Source organism: Bos taurus, chromosome 11, assembly GCF_002263795.3.
Source record: "Bos taurus isolate L1 Dominette 01449 registration number 42190680 breed Hereford chromosome 11, ARS-UCD2.0, whole genome shotgun sequence".
Taxonomy (NCBI): Eukaryota; Metazoa; Chordata; class Mammalia; order Artiodactyla; family Bovidae; genus Bos; species Bos taurus.
Window position 1 is genome coordinate 45656829 of NC_037338.1, and position 25032 is coordinate 45681860.

General features: G+C 45.5%; 1 pseudogene; it reads left to right on the plus strand.

The window, feature by feature from the left end:
- Positions 1 to 8305: 8305 nt before the first annotated feature.
- Positions 8306 to 24755, plus strand: LOC532089 (E3 ubiquitin-protein ligase makorin-1-like; annotated as a pseudogene).
- Positions 24756 to 25032: the final 277 nt, after the last annotated feature.

Consider the following 25032-nt stretch of genomic DNA (forward strand, 5'->3'; position numbering starts at 1 on the left):
ACTTCTCAACAGGACAAACTGCATCTCAGACAACAAGGGGGCTCCACTGTACCAGAGACCAGAGGGGGCCTCTTCTCACTTGTATGATGGGTTGATGTTATTGTTCACTCAGTTGTGTCCAACTCTTTGAGACCCCATGGACTGCAGTACAGCAAGCTTCCCTGTCCTCCACTTTCTCCCGGAGTTTGCTCAAACTCATTTCCATTGAGTCGGTGATTCCATCTAACCATTTCATCCTCTATTGGCTCCTTCTCCTCCTGCCTTCAATCTTTCCCAGCATCAAGGTCTTTTCCACTGAGTTGACCCTTCGCATCAAGTGGCCAAAGTATTGGAGCTTCAACTTTGGCACCAATCCTTCCACTGAATATTCAGGGTTGATGGGGGAGCTCAGCAAATGAAAGAAACAGTTGCAGACAGAAGCAAACACAAGGAGAATACTCACAGATGGCCTGAAAATGAGATACTTTCACATCATTCTGTTTCTTTATCTCAGCAGCCATGGAGATATGCTTTGTTTTTATAAACAAGGAGATGGAAACAAAGTGACATCATTAGAGGAAGGTTGCAGATTCAGGAGGAGTCAGGATCTGGATTCATGGCTACTGCAAAACTTGCGCTCCTCTCCATCATTTCCCCCACAGCAGTGACTATGTTACATTCATATGAACATTTGCCATGTATTATGACGGAGTTTAGCTTCTGAAAAATCAGCAAGTTAGGAGTGGATATTAACATCTTGCAAGCACTCCAATTTGCATTTTCAGGATGTGGATGGAAAATAGTCACCAAGATCACCATCTTGCACAGCCAGGGGTCCTCCGGCGATACACTCCGTCGCAGACCCTGGTATCCTGCACGGCAATGAGTTGCTTTACCCTGTACTTCACATTCTTTCTCCAAGGCCCACCTCCCATGACATCTTTGGTGAAGAGGACCATGTCCTAACTCCTGTACTTCCCTGGCGCCTCCCAGAGTATGAACTTGAAAATATCTTATAAATGAATAAATGATCGGGGCAATGATTGTGACATGCAGTGATTAATAAGGGGAGGGAGTTTAGAAAGTGTCTAATTTCTCCCCTAGTTATAACTTCAGTGCTGAACATTACTGAATTCTTCTGCTTATCACATGATTTTTCAAATGCTTTTGTATTTAATACATTTTGTGACTATGCACCTGATGACAAAGATAATAACTCTTCTCTCATTTCACCCTTGAAGGGTCAATTCCAATGTGCTGGGGTCTCTTTAAGTCAGCTGGTCAGTCTAGTCCTTTTCCTGTTGATCAAATCCTGATGTAAAATATTTGAGAATTTAAATGACCCGTAGAGACTTGCAGGAATAACAAGACAGAGTGAGGACTAGATTGCTGAACTCCTGGTGTGGGGTTCATTTCATGCCGACAGGCCGTCTCCCAGTTCCCAACCACATGGGACTCCATGCCTCCCCACTGAAAACACATCTCTCCCTTTAACAGAGTGCAAGCATTGACGAGACTCAATTAAATTTTCCAGGCACCCACGCAACAGAAAAACCAAGTTCAGTCAGAGGGGATTTAACCTGCATTTCAGTTGCTAAAATAAGGTCAGTGCGTTTGCATCCATGAGCACCAGCATGCACACAGCAAGACAATATTTAGCTGCTGAAGGTCTGTAATATGGAAACCTTCCAGTAGCTGAGGCCACCTTTTTAAGCAACAAAAGATTGCTTTTCCTGCACTTTCCTGGAAATAGTGACAGCAGGACCAAGCCCAGGGATCATCAATCTGCCTGACAGACCCCCCCAGAGAGCTCTGAATCTTTGTGACAGTTTTCTTGGCATCCTTCCTGCAGTAGAAACCATGCTGGGAGCCGTTCAGCACTCCAGGCATCACGGGAGCCAGACAGCTGTCACCACCTCCATCCCAGTCCCAGGGTGACCCCAGTTATCACCCCATCCCATCCTCACCTGCAGGCTCAGACTCCCTGCTCAAGAGGACAGGATACCTGGCTGCAGGATGAGCCAGTCTCTGGATCTCAGCTTTCAACCCCGCCTGGGGCAATGCCATACCCGGTGAGACCAGGTCTGAGCCGTGGCTGGGACACACTGTCCCTGTGGACACAGGTGCAAGTCAGCTAGTGACCAAAAGCAACCGCTGGAGATGGTGCCACCGTGGAGAGCTTTCTGATGGTTCATCTATTTTTTTGGTCATTCGGCAACTCTTCCCTCTACACAGTTTCATTATAAGTCCACTTTTCACATGGTATTTTAGATAAAATCTTAAGTTTTCACGAAACTCTTATAATAGCATAATGCATTTCCATTCACTCATTTTCTCTATATACATGGTTGCAACTCATTTAGTGTGTTATTAAGTTTGGACAAGATGGTTGGATAGCATTATCGACTCAGTGGACATAAGTTTGAGCAAACTCCAGGAGACAGTGCAGGACAGGGAGGCCTGGCATGCTGCAGTCCATGGGGGTCACAAAGAGTCAGACATGACTAAGAGACTGAACAACAACAACAAAGTCTGAACAACCAGAAATATCTGCTTTGCCCTTTTGGATTAATATTTCATAACGTGAAAGCTGAGCGCTGAAAAATTGATGCTTTTGAACTGTGTGCTAGAGAAGACTCTTGAGAGTCCCTTGAACTGCAAGGAGATCAAACCAGTCAATCCTAAAGGAAATGAGTCCTGAATATTCATTGGAAGGACTGATGCTGAAGCCGAAGCTCCAACACTTTGGTCACCTGATGTGAAGAACTGACTCATTTGAAAAGACCCTGATGCTGGGAAAGATTGAGGCAGGAGAAGGGGACAATGGAGGATGAGATGGTTGGATGGCATCACCAACACTGTGAACATGAGTTTGAGCAGGCTCTAGGAGTTGGTGGTAGAGAGGGAAGCCTGGCATGCTGCAGTCCATGGGGTGGAAAAGAGTTGGACACGACTAAGTGACTGAACTGAACTGAACATGACAACCAGAGACCATATCACTCTGTGGGGTCGAGGTCTACAGAAGGAATATTTCCATCCGTGGAAAATTTTCTAATCAGAATGACACACCAGTGTTCCACTCCGCTGCCCAAGCCTCCCCAAATTGATGATGTTTCATTTAAGGACTGGAACATGATTTTAATAGAAGCCACCTTGACTCCCAGTGGGTGCAGCTGAGTGGTGCTCACTCTCTGACTGGAGACCAGGGCATGGGGGCGGCCAGCAGGTGGGAAGAGAGGGGCCTGGTGGGCTCTGCAGGAGGAAAAGTCACAAGTCTGTGTCTCCAGAGAGGAGCAAAGAACAAGTCTCTAGCTTTGTGAGAAGCAGCGACAAGGGTCAAAAGGCCAGGGAAGCACTTTGTGAATTTCCAAACCAAGGTCAGGGTCAATGTGAACAGTGACCCAGATGGGGCATCACCAGGAATAACAATGTATAGACCTGTCCTCTGACTCACTGACATTTGGACGAGTTCGCTGTGTGTGGAGAGAGTGCTGAGGAAGCCCCATGGGGCTTCTGTCCACCAAGAGTACCCACCCCTAGCTTCCATAGACAAGCGGAGCCAGGGCACTGCTGGACAAGGACAGAATACCCACAGAGGGGACGTTGATGCAACACAGCATCTCAACTGGCACAGAACTTGAGCTTAACAAAGCAAGCAGACACACTCTGAGCACCTGTGAGACAGAAGGCTCACAAAGAAGTGGGGGATCAGGAATGAGGATGAGGAAAATGTGTGTTCGAATATGCAGGCAATTCATCTGAGATCTTATTTTTGTAAAATAGACATTAATCTTAAAATGTACCTATAGTCAGGGCTTCCCTGATAGCTCAGATGGGAAAGAATCTGCCTGCAATGCAGGAGACCACAGTTCGATCCATAGGTCAGGAAGATCCTCTGGAGAAGAGAATGGCAACCTGCTCCAGTATTCTCGCCTGGAAACTCACATGGACAGAGGAGATTGGAGGGCTACAGTCTATGGGGTCGCAAAGAGTCAGACATGACTGAGTGGCTAACACACACATAGTTGGGTAGGTATTAGTAAATGAGCAACAGATCCTCGAGGAAAAAGAGAAGGATACAAACCAGGCAGCCAACATGGCTTCAAGGAGACAAAGGGGCAGGTGGGGAGGAGAGTGGGTGCAACCAGAGAAGCCACTGCTGTGAGAAGCCCGCACACCACAGACAGAGAGCAGCCCCCGGGCCCTGGCTAGAGACAGCCCATGCTGCAGTGAAGACTTCAGTGTAGCCATAAATAGATAAAGTTATTTTTAAAAATTCATATGTTGCCATCGTGTCCCCAGGACCTCAGCATGGACAGAGAGCCTTTAAAGAGGTGATCGAGTTAAAGTGAAGCATTAGGGTGGACCCTAATCCAACCTGATACGTGTCCTAGAAGAAGAGAGAATTTAGATGCACTTCTGAGAGATACCTAGACTGTGTGTACAGAGGAAAGGCCACATGAGGACACAGAAGGTGACCATCCACAGCCAAGGAGAGAGGCCTCAAGAGAAGCCAAACCTGCCAATGCTTGATCCTGGACATCCAGCCTCTGTGAGGACTGAGAGAAATGAGCATCTGGGTTAAGCTGCAGCCTTTAATACTCTCAATAAAACTCTTTCCAGGCTCCTATTTTAAGGAAACGAACTTTAAGGTCTTCTCCAAAATGCTTCTCAAAACTACCATGCTAGCATTATGCTTATAAAATTCTTCTTTGTTCAGTTCAGTTCAGTCGCTCAGTCGTGTCTGACTCTGCGACCCCATGAATCGCAGCATGCCAGGCCTCCCTGTCCATCACCAACTCCCGGAGTTCACCCAGACTCATGTCCATCGAGTCAGTGATGCCATCCAGCCATCTCATCCTCTGTCGTCCCCTTCTCCTCCTGCCCCCAATCCCTCCCCAGCATCAGAGTCTTTTCCAATGAGTCAACTCTTCTCATGAGGTGGCCAAAGGACTGGAGTTTCAGCTTCAACATCAGTCCTTCCAAAGAAATCCCAGGGCTGATCTCCTTCAGAATGGACTGGTTGGATCTCATTGCAGTCCAAGGGACTCTCAAGAGTCTTCTCCAACACCACAGTTCAAAGGCATCAATTCTTCGGCGCTCAGCCTTCTTCACAGTCCAACTCTCACATCCATACCTGACCACAGGAAAAACCATAGCCTTGACTAGACTAACCTTTGTTGGTAAAGTAATGTCTCTGCTTTTGAATATGCTGTCTAGGTTGGTCATAACTTTCCTTCCAAGGAGTAAGTGTCTTTTAATTTCATGGCTGCAGTCACCATCTGCAGTGATTTTGGAGCCCCAAAACATAAAGTCTGAAACTGATTCCACTGTTTCCCCATCTATTTCCCATGAAGTGGTGGGACCAGATGCCATGATCTTCGTTTTCTGAATGTTGAGCTTTAAGCCAACTTTTTCACTCTCCACTTTCACTTTCATCAAGAGGCTTTTTAGTTCCTCTTCACTTTCTGCCGTAAGGGTGGCGTCATCTGCATATCTGAGGTTATTGATATTTCTCCCGGCAATCTTGATTTCAGCTTGTGTTTCTTCCAGTCCAGCGTTTCTCATGATGCACTCTGCATATAAGTTAAATAAGCAGGGTGACAATATACAGCCTTGACGTACTCCTTTTCCTATTTGGAACCAATCTGTTGTTCCATGTCCAGTTCTAACTGTTGCTTCCTGACCTGCATACAAATTTCTCAAGAGGCAGATCAGGCGGTCTGGCATTCCCATTTCTTTCAGAATTTTCCACAGTTTATTGTGATCCATACAGTCAAAGGCTTTGGCATAGTCAATAAAGCAGAAATAGATGTTTTTCTGGAACTCTCTTGCTTTTTCGATGATCCAGCAGATGTTGGCAATTTTATCTCTGGTTCCTCTGCCTTTTCTAAAACCAGCTCGAACATCAGGAAGTTCACGGTTCATATATTGCTGAAGCCTGGCTTGGAGAATTTTGAGCATTACTTTACTAGCATGTGAGATGAGTGCAATTGTGCAGTAGTTTGAGCATTCTTTGGCATTGCCTTTCTTTGGGATTGGAATGAAAACTGACCTTTTCCAGTCCTGTGGCCACTGCTGAGTTTTCCAAATTTGCTGGCATATTGAGTACAGCACTTTCACAGCATCATCTTTCAGGATTTGAAAGAGCTCAACTGGAATTCCATCACCTCCACTAGCTTTGTTCGTAGTGATGCTTTCTAAGGCCCACTTAACTTCACATTCCAGGATGTCTGGCTCTAGGTCAGTGATCACACCATCGTGATTATCTGGGTCATGAAGATCTTTTTTGTACAGTTCTTCTGTATATTCTTGCCATCTCTTCTTAATATATTCTGCTTCTGTTAAGTCCATACCATTTCTGTCCTTTATCAAGCCCATCTTTGCATGAAATGTTCCCTTGGTATCTCTAACTTTCTTGAAGAACATAAAGACATTATTTTTTTATAAATTGAAAACCTAGGTACTAAATTAATACAATGTGTCACCACCAAGACAGCCTTTATGACTACAGCAGAAGCCAAAGGAACCCAGGGGACAATGTGCTGGGACTAAATAAAATAACTTGATTTCTGCTCCCTGAAAAAAAGGACACCACATGGTATAGCTGGTTACTGAGACACTAGTGAAGCTTCTGAGAAAGTGACTTATTTCCCAATGAGAAGGTCCGGACTCATCTGACTTTACCCCTGGACCTTCTCTTTATCCTGCCTGCAGGTGGCACAACCATCTTGCAACCATGACTGCATAAGCCTCATGCAGAGAGCCAAGCAGCGAAACACCAGGCTGCCTGGCAACTCCGGGGTGCTGCTCCATCCAGGGTTGCCCCCTCGTCTGGTGAAGCCTCCATGGTAATGATTCAGCTCCCTGCAGCTGAAAACTATCCTAATTGATATAAAACAACGCCCACAAAAATGAAAAGGTCTGTTTATTTATCCTATGAATGTTTACTTGGTATCTTGGGTTGGACACAGTGTCAGGAGCTGGGCAAAGGCAGAGAACAAGATAAGGAGACGGTGGGATGAATTGAGAGAGTAGCATGGAAACATGTACACTACCGTATGTATGTAGCCAGTGGGAATTTGCTGTATGCCTCAGAGAACTCAAACCGGGGCTCTGTGACAACCTAGAGGGGTGGGATGACCTGGGAAGTGGAAGGGGGGTTCAGGATGGACAAGACATGGATATACCTGTGGCTGATTCTTGTTGATGTATGGCAGAGTCCAACACAATATTCTAAAGCAATTATCCTTCAATTAAAAGTAAATACATTAAAAAAAAAAAAAAACAAACAGGGCCGACCCCTCGAGAATTCACCAGGAGGGCAAGAGAGCCAGGTATCTAGTGATAACCTATCCAGAAGTAATCTCCTGGGGGATTAATTTCTGTATTTTTTCTTTTCCATGGGTCCTGACTATTTTAAACTTCCAGATGTGAACCTTGATCATAAGATAAAGGGCATGATGATCAAAATGACTGAAAATTATCAAAAGGGAAAAGCCTGCAAGGAGCAGAGGCCATAGCCATAAAGTGAAACGTGGCAGAGAGAGAGATGAGAGCTCCTTTCCCAGGAAGACAGGTGGGCGCTGCAGTGGCGGGTTGGGGGAAGGGAGGGTGTGGGGTCAGTGGAGGAAGCTGTCAGGCACTGAGATGGGAGGACAGATCCCGGGGTACTGGGGAGCAGGGATGGGGGTGCAGCACTGAAAGGACACAGAACCCCACCTCTCAGGGAGCAGAAGGAACCCACGATGATCAGCCCCAGCTGTATGCACTCCCCACTCAGATGCAGACTTGTGGGTCCTGCCCATCACAGAGGAGGGAGGCCCTGGGGGCAACATGCCCTGTGGGTCAACCAGCAGGTCACCAGACAGGCTGCCCCGTTTCCCCGAGTGCCATCAGAAGCCCCCCAGCTGAGTTGCTGTGACCTGTGTGTCACAGAATTGCATGGTTTGTGCCTCGAACACCTCCCCTTCGGTGGGCACGACGCCTCCTGTATGTGGGGAGGCCTTCTTGGGAAGACAGCCCCACGCTGATGGCCCAGGACATTAAGTGTCCCCCTCGAAATATGCAGAGGGCAGGGCCTGGCTGACCAGAGAGGAGGAACAGTACGGAAGAAGAAAGCCCTCACTACTGGAAGCAGGTGAGTTTGAACAATAGCGTGGGGAAACCCAGTCTCATATGGTTTATTTAACTTTGAAACAAACAGCCCTGGGGCGACGAGATCACCCATTCTCTGGCCTCTGCACTTCACTGTTGCTTGCGTGGGCATCTGACCTGTCTCTCCAACTGCTTCCTCTCCCAACCCGCTGGGACCCCCTATTCCCGCATGCACCCTGGCAGCCTGTCCCAGGGGAAAATCTGGAGACTCTCAGACAAAGATGCTGGAAGCCTGGCGACACCACAGCCGATCCTGCATGGGCACAGTGGGGAAGATGCTGAGATGGTGGTTTGGGAAATTCATATTCCATACTGGAAATTTACTCGACCCAAGTAAGAGGGCTTATTACTCAAACTCAAGAAGCCTCTGATTCCCACCCTTCCTGAAAGAGAGGTCGTCTGACAGAGAGGTCATCTGAGGAAGGGAACCTGCCCTGCTGTGTCCAGGGACAGCCACAGGGAACATGCCCGCCTATCGGACCCTCCAGGCTCTCCCCTTCTCCTGCTCATGTGTCCTCCATCATTGAATTTCTTGCCTTCCTGCCCAACCTGGTTTCTGCTTTTCATCAAAACCCTGAATTTTTGGTTTTACATCACTTGCCCCAACTCAGACTTTGCAACACCTTCAGGACACTGCTTTTAGAATTTTCATGTTGGGTTCCAAACACTCAACCTGTTATGAATCCAGCCTTACACTCAAGATATTATAGGCAAGGTCTCTGTTTCATGTGACCAAGGGCTGTTTGGGGAATAACATTTTATTATTCTTATCTCCATTATTTAAAGATCTCTTAACTATAAAAATAAATGTAAAAAGATCTCTTAAATAATGGAAATAAGAACAATAAAATGATTTTCCCCAATCCAGTCTCCATCCTGCAGCTAGAGTGACTTTTTAAAAAAAGAAAAAAGAAAAACCAATTATAACATGCTTCCAATTAAAGTAATGCTTCTCACTACTTTACGATAAAGTCCTAGGGCTTCCCTGGTGACTTAGTGGTAAAGAGTCTGCCACTGCAGGAGACATGGGTTTGATCCCTAGGTTGGGAAGATCCCCTGGAGGAGGAAATGGCAACCCACTCCAGTATTCTTGTCTGGGAAATCCCATGGACCGAGGAGCCTGGTGGACTAACAGTCTGTGGGGTCACAGAGTTGGACACAACTTAGCAACTAAGCAACTCCAATCCTAGCAGGACTTGCCCCCACGTCCACTCCCCAACTCTACCTTCTAGCCATACCCCACCTTCTAGCCATACCCCATTCCCCAGCTACACTGGCCCTTTTTTTTTTTTTTAACTTTTTATTTTGTACTGAGGTATAGCCCATTAACAATGTTGTGGCAGTTTCAAGTGGACAGCAAAGGGACTTAGCCATGCATACCCATGGATCCATTCTCCTTCAAAGCCCCCTCCCATCCAGGCTGGCACATGACACTGAGTAGAGTTCTCTGTGCTGTACAGTAGGTGCTTGTTGGTGACCCACTTTGAATACAGCACACACTGGCCCTTCTTGACCTGCTACCCAACCCCTCTCCACCTTCTGCTCCTGGAGACCAGGCTCTTCTCCATCACAGCATGGAGTCTGCTGCAACTCCACGTTGACCGAGGTTATTATCTGAGTCATGGGTGACTTTGCCCTGAGACTAGTGGTTCCATGAAGTCAGCAAGTGCCTGTTTTCACCCACCAGCCTGTGTCCACAGCCTGCAATGTAACACATCCTCTACTGAAAATGCTGGTTTTAAAAAACACGTCTCTCTGGTTCGACATGCAGTAAAACACCAATTATTTCTAACAGGCTCATCAGAATGACAGCTCACATTATGTTAGAGCAATCATGTAACATCAGTAGCACACACTGTTTCATCGTGCAATTTTCTTAGAAAGATTATTGAAGCCTTCTAAAATAGCCTTTAAAAAGCCTTTAAAAGCTATGAGCTTTCATATCTTGTGGACACACTGATAAAAAGAGCAAAGAGGGGCCTTCCCTGGTAGTCCAGTGGTTAAGAATCTACCTTGCAACGCAGGGACATCAGTTCAATCCCTAGTATGGGAAGATCCCACATGCCAGAGGAGGGGGCAAAGGGAGGGAGAGGAGGCAGTTAAGCCCATGTTCCACAACTACTGAGCCTGTGCTCTATAGCTCAGGAGCTTCAACGACTGAGGCCCACCTGCCAAAGTTACTGAAGCCCGTGCACTCTAGAGCCTGTGCTCGGCAACAAGAGAAGTCACTGCAATGAGAAGCCCAAGCACCAAAACTGGAGAGTGCCCCTACTCATTGCAACCAGAGAGAAGTCCACTCACAGCAACAAAGACCCAGCACAGCCAAAAATACATACATAAATAAATACATTGGTGTGACTTAAAAAAATAGAATTGTCAGAAAAAAGAGCAAAGACTAAAAAACTGTATCTTTCCATTACAGGAAATCCTGAAGTGCTTACCTGGGCCCAGATGTCCATGATCACCTCACAGTCTCAACCCACACACTGATGGGTCAGCACCCTCTTCAGGGCGAGGGGTCACCCCTCTTCAGGGCCACAAGTGATACTTGGGCTGCAAAGTTCTTGGTCATGGGGGCTTCTCTGTGCGTTGTGGGTGTTTAGCATCATCCCTGACCTCTATCCACTAGATACCAGCACTGCCCTCCCCTCAAATCAAACAAAAGTGTTTCTAGGCATTGTCACATATCATGTGACGGGGAAGAGGTGAGACTATCTCTAGTTGAGAACTACTGTGATGACCCAGGAACACTGATGCAGACCTGATGTCAGGCACAGGCTAGAGGCTCAGTAAGCACCCCCAGGGGAGCATCTGGCTTCCAGCATAACCATCATCGTCATCCTTACTATCAACATCACCATCATCACCATTATCACCATCAGCAGCATCCACATTACCATCAGCACCATCATCACGACAACTACCGGCACCATCATCATTATCAGTAATCATCACCATCATCCCCTCCTTCACCATCATCTCCATTATCACCATCAGCAGCATTCACATTACCATCAGCACCATCATCACGACAACTACTGTCACCATCATCACTCTCAGTAATCATCACCATCATCCCCTCCATCACCATCATCTCCATTATCACCATCAGCAGCATCCACATTACCATCAGCGCCATCATCACGACAACTACCAGCACCATCATCATTATCAGTAATCATCACCATCATCCCCTCCTTCACCATCATCTCCATTATCACCATCAGCAGCATCCACATTACCATCAGCACCATCATCACGACAACTACCGTCACCATCATCACTCTCAGTAATCATCACCATCATCCCCTCCATCACCATCATCTCCATTATCACCATCAGCAGCATCCACATTACCATCAGCACCATCATCACGACAACTACCGTCACCATCATCACTCTCAGTAATCATCATCATCATCCCCTCCTTCACCATCATCCCCAGTATCATCACCATCATCCTCACCACCACCATCACCATCATGACTTCTCTGTACCTTAGTGACACAGCTCCCTGCCCCTCCTATCATAACAAAGGATTCCATCTTCCTATCCCAGTTACTTAGGGTGCCTGGGCTTCTCAGCACTTTTGTCACACTGGCAAGAAAGCACCTTCTGAACTCTTTGTGACCCCGTGGACAGTAGCCTGCACCAGGCTCCTCTGTCCATGGGATTTTCTAGGCAAGAGTACTGGAGTGGATTGCCATTTCCTTCTCCAGGGAATCTTCCCGACCCAGGGATCGAACCCAGGTCTCCCACATTGATAGACGCATTACTGTCTGAGCCACCAGGCAAGTCCCTTTTGAACTCAAGGTTTCACTATTTCAAATCATATGCTTTAGAGGGAAAAAAATATCAGTCTATCTGAGAGCAAACAGATTCTTTGCAAACAGGGAGAATCACCTAGAGCATGAAAGGAAAAAAGTATGAGACCGAGAATTTAGAAAAAGTAGAAAGAGTGTGTTTTCTTCTGTATGACAGTGAGAAGACTCACCTCTTTCACAGGCACTGCTTCTAGGAGCCATCAATTATATGTATATATATAGATAGACGTATATATATACATCTATATATACATGTATATATATACATCTATATAGATGTATATATATGTGTGTATATATATACATGTATACATATGTACATACATGTATACATGTGCATATATATACATATATATACACATCTATATAGATGTATACATCTATATATGTACATATACATCTATATATGTATACATTTATATATATACATATATATGTATACATACATCCAAACACATATAAATGAAACAATAGTCTAAACAAAACTTGAAAAATCTAACAAAATTTAAATTCATATATGAAACAAAGTTTCACTTTTTTTAGTCACTTTGATGAATATTGTGTAGCACCATAGATTCTAGCATCCTTTCATCTTTACCTGTTCAATCAAAGTAAATGGAAATGATTTATGCTCACCTAGACTTTACATCTCGGAGAAGGCAATGGCAACCCACTCCAGTACTCTTGCCTGGAAAATCCCATGGATGGAGGGGCCTGGTAGGCTTCAGTCCATGGGGTCACTAGGAGTCGGACACGACTGAGCGACTTCACTTTCACTTTTCACTTTCATGCATTGGAGAAGGAAATGGCAACCCACTCCAGTGTTCTTGCCTGGAGAATCCCAGGGATAGGGGAGCCTGGTGGGCTGCCGTCTATGGGGTCACACAGAGTCGGATACGACTGAAGCGACTTAGCGGCAGCAGACTTTACATCCTGGAGAAGGCAGTGGCACCCCTCTCCAGTACTCTTGCTGGGAAAATACCATGGACGGAGGAGCCTGGTGAGCTGCAGTTCATGGGGTCGTGAAGAGTCGGACACAACTGAGCGACTTCACTTTCACTTTTCACTTTCATGCATTGGAGAAGGAAACGGCAACCCACTCCAGTGTTCTTGCCTGGAGAATCCCAGGGATAGGGGAGCCTGGTGGGCTGCCGTCTATGGGGTCACACAGAGTTGGACACGACTGAAGTGACTTAGCAGCAGCAACAGCAGACTTTACAACTAAACATTAAATAAGTCTGGGAAATCAAATAAAAACCAAATTTTCACATTTATATTCATATTCTTTCTCTTGGGAATTTCTGAATATCTAAGTCAGAGCAGTTTTAGAAACACTTATTATAGGATTAAGTTGCTTATAGAGTCACATATTGGCACTTCACACACTGGCAGTTTTTATTGGTTTGTTTTGCTCTTTATTTGTGGAGGAGAGATTCACTTGGGTTTTTAAAGGACAAGGACTCATTTTGAATGTAAAACAACTTTTGTATTTGCTATAAGAAATAGGGAAAGATATAAGCATTCATTAAATTAAAATACAGTTGTGATCGTTTTTAGAGTCTGAGTTGGCTTTTGACAGCTATACCTCACTTGCCCAGTCACTCAAGTTAGGTGAACTTATGGTCATTCTTGATCAACCTTTAGGAAAAAAGCAGAACAACGATAGTCACTACTAGGTCCCAAGTGCTGTACTTTACTCTTTTTTAATCCTCATTTACTGAGTTCTCACAGCACTCCTAAGAGATGGGAATTCCCTTTTAGTAGATAAATCTAAATACGGAAGGCCTGGTTCAGTTCAGTTCAGTTCAGCTGCTCAGTTGTGTCAGACTCTTTGTGACCCTATGGACTGCAGCACGCCTGGCCTCCCTATCCATCACCAACTCCCGGAGTTTACTCAAATTCATTTCCATTGAGTCAGTGATGCCATCCAACCATCTCATTCTCTGTCATCGCTTTCTCCTCCCACCTTTAATCCTTCCCAGCATCAAGGTCTTTTCAAATGAGTCAGTTCTTCGAATAAGGTGGCCAAAGTATTGGAGTTTCAGCTTCAGCATCAGTCTTTCCAATGAATATTCATAACTGATTTCCTTTAGGATGGACTGGTTGGATCTCCTTGCTGACCCTAGCTTTGAAGCCAGCATGGTGCACCATAAATGTCCTCCCAAACTCTACTATTCTAACTACTGCACAACTGCACTCATCTCATGTAATGTTCAAAATTTTCCAGTCCATGGGGTTGCAAAGAGTCAGACAAGACTGAGGGACTGAACTGACTGAAGGCAATGTCCTTCCACAACTCTGGTTGCTGTGTGTTTAACAGTAACTAAAGACTCATGACTTAAATGACAGAGCAAAAAAGATTAGCACCGCCTCATCCACCCTCCTTCCATCTGCCCAGTGTCAACACAACAGAGCTTGTAGAAAACCGATCTCAGATCATGAACTCACAAATGACTTCTCTAAATTAACAATTTTGAGAGCCTGTATCTGTGGATACTTATCATACTCTTTGTTGCTGGGGTTCAGTCGCTCAGTCGTGTCCAACTCTCTGCAACCCGATGAACCACAGCCTACCAGGCTCCTCTGTCCTCCACTGTCTCCCGGAATTTGTTCAAGCTCTTGTCCATTGAGTCAGTGATGCCATCCAACCATCTCATCCTCTGCCATCTCATCATACCCTTGGTCTCATGTAATTCTCTTTCTTTCTGGCACTCACCATCTTTCTAGTAAGCAATACCCTGGTTAATTGTTCTCAAAGAGTTATCTCTCAGATAGATTTATGTCCTTCTTTCTCCCAAATCATAAGGATATAATGACCCCAAATCTTCTTTGCTTCTTAGAATTGCATTTTTTTTCCCACTGAAAACAGATATACTAAAAAACAAACAAACACACGGCTAATCCTAGGTTTGGCACACACTTCCATAAGAATAAGAACATCTCTGCTGATTCACAAAATACTGTCAGCATAAATTCTCAATTCCCTTTTAAGGGAAAATTCAAATTCCTGTTTCACCTTTGGATAGATTTTAATTTAATTTACTTCCATATTGGGACTGTTATCTTGAAGAACAACAAACATCAACTCCTAAGAATTAAGGGTTCTTGTTGCATTTGAAATGATAAGGAAATATGATTCCAAAATGAGCTAAAATTGGAAACTTAATTATTATTCTTAACTAGCACCTCACCCATCACTGATTGCCTCTTAAAAAAAAAAAAAAAAAAGATTTTAAAAATACAACATCGCCACCTAGTGCTGTGGATAAAAATTATGAAAGTTGAAGGCTGGCAGAAATTCCACCTTAAATCCTATCTTCACTGGGAGAATCTAATAACTACATGTACACATAAATAAATAGGAGGAAATCAGCAAACGGTAATACCACGTACAGCATCAAGGTATAGGCCAGACTGAATCAACCAGTAAGTCTTTGCAGGCGACAAATGGCATTTTTGCTGATAGGTTTGCAAATTTCAAAATGTACTTATTGCCTCCCAAATAGACTTCCTGCCCACGTTCCCTCCAAAAATAGTCCAAGCTGCCTATGTTCACAGAGTAGAATATAAAACAGTAACATTGTGGAGCTTAGGAGAGCCTTGGAGGACAGCTCGCCCATTTATACTTTTATGGATGAGGACACTCAGTTCCAGCAAGACGTTGTTGCTGTCATTTAGTCACTTAGTCGTGTCCTACTCTTTGCGACTCCGTGGACTGCAGCATCCCAGGCTCCTCTGTCCTTCACTATCTCCCAGAGTTTGTTCAAACTCAAGTCCATTGAGTTGGTGATACCATCCAACCATCTCATCGTCTGTTGATTCCTTCTGCACCCCCTTCTCCTCCTGCCTTCAGTCTTTCCCAACATCAGGGTCTTTTTCAGCAGGTAAACCCACACCTTCAGCCTTGATGGTTGGGCCACTGATCCTGTCTCAGGGATGTCCATTTACTCAGCTTTCACCCTTTTTTGCCAAGATCAGTCACTGAGTCAAAATGGATGAGATTTGAATCAAGTCTTTATTTTGTTAACTGTATTATGCTAACATTGATGCCTTAGTTTTCATAATTGTTCTAACAGTAGGCAAGATGTTCACATTTAGGGGAGTGGGGTTAAAGGATATACAGAAACCCTTTTCTGCAAGCTTAAAAGTAGATCAAAATGTAAAGATTCTTTAAAAGGAAGTTTAAGCACCACTGAGTGAATAGCTGGAAGGAATGACCCTGTGCCCAGTCCAGGGTCATTCTTGCTTTGTTTATTTTAAAACCTGGTACTGTGTAGGATCCTGTGGGCACAAAAGCCTTTCTCAGTCCCCCACTTCCCCCCGACCCTGCTTTCTTGATTACAGGAAATAGGCTGCATTCAGCCTCTAGGACCTTCCCTGAGTTCCAAAGAGCCAGTTCAAACAGTTGCTAATTAGAGAAGAGAGGGGATACAGAGACAAGGGAAGAGCAGTCAAGAAACTATAGTGCAGCCTTGGGGGCAGGTCCTGGTTCCCTGTCAAGGGACACACACAACAGTACCTTAGAGCTGCTCTGCAGACACTGAAACCCCCACCAGGTGGGAGAGGTTAATTGTCTGCTGCCCACAAGCAAGGAGACGCCAGACCTGTTGGAACCAGAAGTCTGACGATGCTGACTCCCACTTACCTCACCACCCGCCAATCAGAAGAATGTCCAGAGCTGACCACCCTCTCTGAACCTTGACTATGACACCCTTCACTACCCATCCAGGGCAAGACACAGTTTTGTAGGGCTTTAGCCAGCCATGGCCCTCTTTGCCTGGCAAAGCAATAAAGTTATTCTTTTCGACTTCATCCAAAACTCTGTCTCCGAGAATTAAATCTGTATTGGGGTACAGAGACTGGATTCAGCTTCAAACCTAGCTTGAAAACTTGACTTTGAAGCATGTTGGGTGCGTTAGTTGCTCAGTAATGCCCAACTCTTCTGTGGCCCTATGGACTGTGGCCCACCAGGCTCCTTCCTCTGTCCATGAGATTTCCTGGGCAAGAATACTGGAAGAGGTAGACATTCCCTTCTCCAGGGGAATCTTTCCAACCCAGGTATCCCACATTGTGGGCAGATTCTCAGATTCCCTGAGCCACCAGGGAAGCCCTTGAACCACATAGTCCTAAAGAAAACACACTTCCAGGTACAGTCTGAGTCCTGAATTAGGAGACACTCTCACAATTTCTGCTCTCAGGCTGTTGCATCCACCAGTCATCCCATTACCATCTGCTCACATCCATCTTTCCCTTCTGTGAGTTGTGTTCTCTGCTCTCTGTTTTATTGGTCTCCTAATTTCACAATAGATTGAGGGGCCAAATCCCATTTTATGTCTTGCCATGCAGGCTACTAATGTCTTCTTTTCTTCTGCCTAATTCTAGCCAACCACAAAACAACAATTTCCTCCCAGAAGGGGAGACTAGTGCAAAGGTAATTCTCTCCTCCTGTGTCAGAGATGCAAGGAGTTAAGGGGTGTGAGTTACCCCAATTCAGACACTAACACTACAGGAAGAAGAATATTGTATTGCACACCTCAGTGTTTACCCCGGGGAGCTGACTCCTCTAAGAGGCCTTCCAGAGAGAATCACCTTCACCTAACGTTTCTTTTCATTCTTTTTTTTTTTTCGGTAGTTTCTCAGTTATGTTTCTATTAGGTAGTTAGAAAAGAAGTCCAGAATGGCGGTGGCTAAAAGGCAAGGAAGGGAAAAGCCCACGAAAACTGAACAAAGGAAGGTCCAAGGACTGGAGTGAGGACCTCAGGAAAAACAAACAGCACTCCTGGCTGGCCCAATTTACATAGGGCAGGCCCAGAGGGAGGAGAAAAAACATAAAAAGAGGAACCAAAATTGGGCCGGGACCCCTCTTCTCTTTGCGTCTTTTGGGTCGTCATGCCCTCATGCCTTGAGAATGCACTTTCCTTTACTTTCTAAATAAAACTGGTCTGTAACACAGAGCTGTAACACGGGTCCATCTGAAAGCTGTAACGCTGGTCTGTCCGAGGGCTGTAATGCTGGTCCGTCGCTTCAAATTTTTGTTTCAATGAGACAGAATCGAGGAAATTACAAACTCCCCAACATGACATTTCCATTCTAGAGTATGGAATTACCCCCTGTTATGAAACATGATGCCATTAGCACCTTATTATTCTTTTTGTTTTCTCTTCCCAGCCTTGTAAATTTTTATTTTTATGTTGTCAAGATTTAGAACTTGTTGCCTAACATTTCTGAAGGAACTCCACAACGCACCTGGGGAAGGAGGGTGAAAAGTCTCAGTGCAGAGGCAAGAGGATATAAGATTTAGGGAAGCAGATACCCACATACCAGCTTGCACACAGATTTGATTTTACCAAGCATTTTCCACTAATTGGGCTTCCCAGGTGGCTCAGTGGTAAAGAATCTGCCTGCCAAAGCAGGAGACACAAGAGACGAAGGTTCAATACTTGGGTCAGGAAGGTGCCCTGGAGAAGGAAACAGCAACCCACTCCAGTATTCTTGCCTGGGAAATCCCATGGACAGAGGAGCCTGGTGGGCTACAGTCCATGGGGTTGCAAAGAGTTGGACACAACTGAGTACACACACATTTCCCACTTATTATCTCATTTGATACAGAAAAACTTTGCAATGTATCGGACTTTTTATCCTTGTTGTTCAGATAAGAAGACAGACCTTGAGAGAATCTTCAGTGCATTTAAGAAGGTTCCTCAAAACAAAAAGCAAATTAATGTGGAGCCAGGATCAGCCTCTGTTATGACACAGTCTAGACTTTTCCTACCACTAATTTCTGTTGTTTTCTTTCTTAAAGAGGCCATCTCCATCTGCCCACAATAAGATCCAGGTGCCCACAACGCCAGCCCTCTGCTGAGTGGAAGCCGCCTCCAACCGCCCTCCACTTTCTGCAGGCCCAGTGGCCAGAGCCCCTTGGGCCACAGTGAGCATGGCTGGCCACGTGCTCAGAGATGCTACACACCTGAAAGTGAGCTGAATGAAACTAGATCTGAATCCTGGCAACAGAGATTCCTGCCCGACTAGCTTTCCAACTGATGCTGACTAAGGCTGCTGTCTCATACAAAGATGAATTGCAGGGGCTTTCCTGGCAGTCCAGTGGTTAAGACTCTGTGCTTCCAATGCGTGGGGTGCAGGTTTGATCCCTGGTCGGGAAGCTAAGATCCCACCTACTATGCAGTGCTGCAAAAAAAATAAGAATTTTTTTAAAATCATCATATAATGATTTTTTTTAAAGATGAATTGCAAATCACATCATTTTTACCAGTCAAATATATGCAGCCCCACGAGATGAAAAGCTCCACACCCACTTCATCCCCATCCTTGGACTGTGCCACTGAGTAGGTAAAAGGGGTCCTTTGGATGGAGGTGTAAATCTGTGCAATTTAAAGAAACCCATTGAAGGCACAGCACCACCCCAGCCACCAAGGAAAGAGCATCAGAATTAAGGTGTTGCCCCTGGATCTCAGATGAGAAATGAGACAGACTTTCTGGCGTCACAAGGGGGAGAACCCTGGGTTTAAAGAGAATCCTGGGTTTAAGTCCAACTACAAACCCACAGGCTCTCCTGGGCTCAACTCTGTCTCCTCCAAGGCGCCCTCTTACCCCAAGAGACTGGTGGCAAGCCTGAACGGAGACCATTTCCAAAGACAGAAGACAAAAAACACTGTTTGGGCTAAAACCGTTAACATATGCTCATCCTTACTGGAGCCTGTCTCCCCAGATCACGTATCTTGCCGTGTTTGTGTAGATACCAGTGCCAAAGCATGAGAGCAAGGAACGACTTGGAGATGCACAAAAGACAAGAGCTGCCCTTATTCCCTCCATGGCAGACGGTAAATGGCATTTCTCACCTACAATTCTTTAGGCAAGCCGAAGGCTGAGGCAATGACTGTCTCACACATCTGGCCTGCACTGCTCCGGGGCTCGCTATAAACGCCTTTCAATTTGAACGCACCAGTGAAAGCAGGTGCGCAGAAAGAGAAATGGGTGCTTTTATGGGACTTTTAAAGTGCTGTGCTCTTTGTTTCTAGAGTTATTGTCTCTGTTCCAACTCTTCCTGCAGGTTGGGCATCTTGATGTTTCATGATGAAGATCATGGTGGTTCTGGTATGAATACTAATGATGTCTGATCGAACACTGGTTCATTTTTGAGATAACCAGCTAGTGATTTTCATTTGAAAATGGGTATGCAAATAATTTTGGGCTTCCCAAGTGTCGCTAGTGGTAAAGAACCCGCCTGCCAATGCAAGAGACATAAGAGACTTGTGTTTGATCCCTGGCTCAGGAAGATCCCCTGGAGGATAGTAACTCACTCCAGTATTCTCACCTGGAGAATCCCACGGACAGAGGGGCCTGGAGGGCTACAGTCCATGGGGTCACACAGAGTCGGACACAACTGAAGTGACTTAGCACGCACTCACACATACAAATAATTGTATACATCACAGGGAAAGGAACACAATGTGTGTTTTTAATTTTTTATGTTAACAATCACTGAACAAAAGCAAAGTGAGAAGTACTTTCTCCGTGCCTTATAGATACGCAAGCTTACCTATTTGAGGACAAGTGGGAAACTATGAGCAAACTTGAAATCAGAAAACACAGGAAACTACCCATAAAATTAGCAGATGTTTTCAGGTAATTCTCAGTGATAAGGAGGGAAATTAAAGAAACAGGATTGCCTCGTGGTGGCAGAACTGAAAATTGGCAGAACCTTTCAGGAGGGTGGTTTGGCAGGATGTCTCGGTACCCTTATAACTGCTCTTCCTCTGCAGTGAGTCATGTCTGTTTGAAGAAATAATCTAGATAAATAATCCTGGATGTAGGGAAAGGCTTTAGACACAATAGTGCTCATCTCAGCATTCTTTATCCTAAGGGGAATATTAGAAATGACTGAGCAGGTATGGTAGACAGACATCATCAAAATGGTGGAATGGGTATTTTCTAAAAATCTTCTCCACAAAGGATACCAATTAAAAAAAAACACACACACTTTTTATTTTGTATTGGGGTATAGCTGATTAACAATGCTGTGATAGTTTCAGGTGAACAGCAAAAGGACTAGCCATACATGTGTATGTATCCACTCTCCCCAAACTCCCCTCCCCTCCAGACTGCCACATAACATTGAGCAGAATTCCATGTGCTATACAGTAGGTCCTTGTTGGTTACCCATTTTAAATATAAAGTATTGAACACCAATTTTAATAATTACCCACCAGTGAGAGAACCTTTGTGGAAGTGCAGAAGGGTTCCAACATGTCACTGGCACAAACATTGAGCCTTGGGCACACTAGTAAGAGGAACAGTACCACTTTACCAAGTCACCTCTTCCCCGAGGGTCACAGTTCATGGCCAGGACTGAGGTCCACGATCTTTCTCAGGAGAAAAGCGAGAGGAGATGAGTGAATGCCTTTCTTCCAGGTCAGTGCACAGCACTGCCAGGGAGGCCCGTTTCATCCGCATCCCTTGCAGAACACCGCAGCGTGTGGCATGATGGGGGTGAGGAGCGGTTGGGAGGACAGCAGCCAGAGCTCTCAGAGAGCGCCAGAGGGAAGCAGACCCTGCTCTTCACCTCATCATCTCCAACAGGAAGACTCCCATGAGCCACAAGGGACACCCTGCCTGCAACCTCCCCCCACCCCCGCTGGTCCACAAGCACCTCCACGTGCCACACCCTGTGCCTGGCTCCCTGGGCGTGCCTCCAGGGGAGGAAAGTGTGAGCTTCTGCAGATGGCTGGTGAGCACATGTAGAAAGCCAGTCAGACTCTGCAAGACTGGGAGAAACACACACACGCTTGAGCAGTTGGCACCACCAGAGGGGAAGCATGAAGTTCAGTTTTGCAGGATCTAAAGATACAGGTGTGCTAAATCGTTCAGTGATGTCCGACTCTTTGCAACTCCATGGACTATAGCCCACCAGGTTCCTCTGTCCATGGGATTTCCCAGGCAAGAATCCTGGATTGGGTCGCCATTTCCTTCTCCAAGGGATCTTCCCCACCCAGAGATTGAACCCAGGTCTCCTGCATTGGCAGGCAGCTTCTTTACCACTGTGTCACCTGGAAAGCCCAAAGAACACAATTCTAAGAATTCCCTCCAAAAGGAAACAAGAAGTGTGAAGCAAGGATATCCATAGAAAAGACTGAGAAGTCTCAGAATCCTGAGCAAAACCAATGGAAGGTGTTAGTCTTCTGAAGCCAGTGAGTAAAGACTGGAGGAGGTGACTCTTCAAATGCAAAGACAGCAACGCAAGACTTTAAGGAGCATGGAAAAACAAGGAAACATGACACCACCAAAGAAACAGAGATCTGTGATTTGCCAGATAAATAATTCAAAACAGTTGTTTTAAGAAAGCTCAGGGTGCTGCAAGAAAACACAAAAAGACAGTCCAAAATCAAGGAACTGATACACACACAAAATGAGAAACTTAACTGAAAGATAGAAATTATAAAAAAGAAGTAAACAAATTCTGGAGCTTGGAAACTACAGGGAATAAAGTGAAAAATGCCCTAGGGAGCAACAGCAGACTTGACTGAGTAGAAGAAAAAGACCTTGAGAAGTCAAAAACAGGTCACTGGAAGTTTGACCTGTTTTCAGGAGAAAACAAAGGAAATAAAAGAATGGACAGAGGGGGAGAAAGTATACATGAACCATGGGAGACAATTAAAGGAAACATCTACAGTAACTGAAGTCCCAGAAAGAGAAGAGAGGAAGTGCATTTAAAATATTAATTCTTGAGAACTTCCCAAAGCTGTGGAGAGATTTGGACATTCAAGTTCATGAAATTCATAGTTCCCAAAAAAGTCTATTCCAAGATAGCACTGGATTCCCAGATGACTCAGTCGTAAAAGAATCCACCTGCCAATGCAGGAGACTCAGGTTCAATCCCTGGGTTGGGAAGATCCCTTGGAGAAGGAAATGGTAATCCACTCTAGTATTCTTGTCTGGGAAATCCCATGGACAGAGGAGCCTTGTGGGCTGTAGTTCATGGAGTCAAAAAGAGTCAGACACAACTGAGCATGCATGTCGGGGGGAAGAGAGCATTAATAAAAATCAAAGAAAGAATTTTAGAAGCAGCAAAAGAAAAATTCCTCATATGTAAGGAAAATGTGATAAGGCTCCAATTAGATTTCTCAGCTGAAACTCTGCAATCTGGAGACGGCAAAATAACATACTCAAAATGAAGAAAGGGAAGACAGTCCAACCAAGAATACTTTACCCAGAAGATGTGTACTTCAGAAAAAAAGGAGAAAGAAAGACTTTCCCAGACAAACAAAAGCTGAGGGAGTTCATCACCACTGGTCCTGCTTCACAAGAAGCGTTGAAAGAGTTCTTCAAGCTGAAGTGAACAGAGGCTAATTACTAACATGAAAATGCAAAGTAAAGGTAAAGGTGAGTATACAATTAAATTCTAAAACTGCAATACCGAGTATGAAAACACAGCTGGATTAAAGGTAAAGGAATAGGCAGTGACAACGGCTGGACTAAGCAGTTCACCTGCAGATGTAGAGATGGGCTGGCAAGGAGGGATATCATGTGAAGACTGAGAGACAAAAGGCATGACAAACAAACCAGAAACCCTGATGGTATTTCAGGCATGGGGTTTGTAAGGAAGGAGACAACTGTCGCTACTCACACGACCTCTCTGACAGTCCATATGGTATAGTGTGCAAGCATTTTCAGTGAGGGTACTGTATTTACAGAGACCACTCCAGATATGAACATAGCAAGCCACTGAAACAGGAAGAAGCAACTGCTACAGATCTAACTGCAGAGTCATCCCTTGCTGCTTCCTGGAGTCTCTCATCAGTTGGACCAACCGTTGAAATGAATACGGGCAAGGCTGAGTCAAGAAATTCAAATTTTGCAACTGTAGGAACTGGTTCAGAAGACTGAGTGAACACCATCGAGTTTGTTCCAGGGCAGCCCTACTGTGACCAGACTGCCCCTTCCTCCACTGAAGCCCCCCTGCAGGGCTCAGTGACCAAGGAAGACTTGGAGAAGGAGCAAAGTGCAGTGGAGACCAAGAAGCAGCTCTCGCCCTATGCCGCAGTGGGGGGTGGCCACTATGGGGAGAACTCTGCGTATCTGCATGGAGACACGTGTGATATGTGTGAGCTGCAGGTCCTCCATCCTATGGATGCTGCCCAGAGGTCACAGCATATAAAATCCTGCATCGAGGCCAATGAGAAGGACATGGAGCTTTTGTTCACGGTGCAGAGCAGCAAGGACATGGTGTGTGGCATCTGCATGGAGGTAGTCTACAAGAAAGCCAACCCCAGCGAGTGCCACTTCGGGATTCTCTCCAACTGCAACCACACCTACTGTCTCAAGTGTATTTGCAAGTGGGGGAGTGCTAAGCAATTTGAGAGCAAGATCGTAAAGTCCTGCCCAGAAAGCTGGATCACATCTAACTTTGTCATTTCAAGTGAGTACTGGGTGGAGGAGAAAGAAGAGAAGCAGAAACTCATTCAGAAATGCAAGGAGCAACAAGGCAATGAGCAACAAGGTGGGCAGGTATTTTGATGAAGGCCCTGGGAGCTGCCCATTTGGAGCAAACTGTTTTTACAAGCATGTGTACCCTGATGTGGAGAAGGAAATGGCAACCCACTCCAGTATTCTTGCCTGGAGAATCCCAGGGACAGAGGAGCCTGGTGGGCTGCCGTCTATGGGTTCGCACAGAGTCGGACACGACTGACGCGACTTAGCAGCAGCAGCAGTACCCTGATGGCCCTAGAGAGAAGTCACAGAGACAGAAAGTAGCAACAGCAAGCAGATACCGGGCCCAGAGAAGGAACCACTTCTGGGAGCTCATCGAGGAATGAGAGAACGGCAACCCTTTTAACAATGAAGAGGAGGTTGTCACCTTTGAGCTGGGCAAGATGCTGCTTATGCTTTTAGCTGCAGGTGGGGACGATAACCTGACAGACTCTGAAGATGAGTGGGACTTGTTTCACAATGAGCTGGAGGATTTTTATGACTTGGATCTATAGCAGCTCAGCGGGGTGCATGAACCGATCTGCCGAACCTCAGATGGTAGTGGGCCTCCAGGGTGGTGGTCGAGCCC